Below are 1410 nucleotides of genomic sequence, written 5' to 3' on the forward strand. Positions count from 1 at the left end.
TTAATTAGGGGTCTGTGCATAAAAAATAATAAAACAACTCTTTGTGGCTCTGCCATCCAAAGAGAAAAAGAAAGAAAGAAGAAAAAGAAAAGAAAAGAAAGTATTTCATTGTTGCTTTGCAAAGACAATGAATTCTTCATGCGCAGGTTCCTCCGTGTCTCATTTATTTATATTAATTCCTTGATTAATATGTCTCAATTTATTTATTTTATTCCTTAATTAATTATGGCCCTGGCCAGCTTTTGAACATTTTAAAGAAGTCTTGTGCAACAGATTTGCTAATGCAAATACTTTTTTGATCTCTTGACTGCTGCTTCCATTAGTGTTGATAGTGGATCCAAGAAAAATGAAGTCTTTGACAATTTCAATCTTCATTTATCATGATTTTATTGTTACAATTTGCTTTTCAACATTGAGGTACAAGCGGTATTAAAGGCTGTGGTGTTTGATCTTTATCAGTAAGCGTCTTAAACCCTCTTCACTATCAGCAAGCAAAGTTGCTAATGAGTCAACCTCCAGTCCTGTTCTAAAACCTAGTAAAACATAATAGTTGATTGCATTCTATCATTTTAATAATGTTTTTATTAGCTGTAAATATTTCAAATTGTTTTATGGTTCATCTGCTTTTGTAAGTAGGTATAAAATTATATGTTCCTTTTAAATAATTTTATATATCTTCCTATGCAATGTATGAGAAGTCTTTGTGGCACAATGTAGGATAAATTCTCGATTGCTAACTGCAAGTTAGGTGGTTCAAACTCACCAGCTGCTCCTCGGAAACCCTATAGAGGGTCACTATGACTCGAAACTGACTTGAATGCACTTAGCAACAACAACATTGCTATATAGTTTTTATAAAACCAATTCCTTTTAGTTAACTGAGTACTGGTATCACCCTATACAAAAGTCAAAATGGTAGCTAGTTACTATAAGATCTTTCTATAAGTTATAATCTAAATTTGCTTTACCACTGTGGAATATTTTCCTTACTATAGACTTGTTTAGTATATAAGCCTACTTTTTCTTAGACGACAATCAAATAGAGTAAGTTGTAAAGCAAATAGAAGCTTTATGAAAAATTATTCAGCAAAGCATGCATTTTATCACTGAAAAGAATGATAGCTGCAAGAAAAAAGAAACAAATTTCTTCCACTTTAAATGTGATTCCCATGGCCCCCAAACAGGAAAATCATGTAAACAAGTGTAGAGTTGGAACTTTAATATAAAGAAGCATAATTTAAGCATAATAAAATCTATTTAGATGGCTCAGCATTTAAAAGGATCATAAAAATGCCTATACTTTTAGCATTTAATTAAAATGAATGTCAGAATATATTGAGACTATATGCTAGAATACTTGGGAAAACAGAGAATTCTCATTGACATTCATTTGAAAAAGAGTCCTTTTTC

This window comes from Chrysochloris asiatica, unplaced genomic scaffold, assembly GCF_000296735.1.
Source record: "Chrysochloris asiatica unplaced genomic scaffold, ChrAsi1.0 scaffold00112, whole genome shotgun sequence".
NCBI lineage: Eukaryota > Metazoa > Chordata > Mammalia > Afrosoricida > Chrysochloridae > Chrysochloris > Chrysochloris asiatica.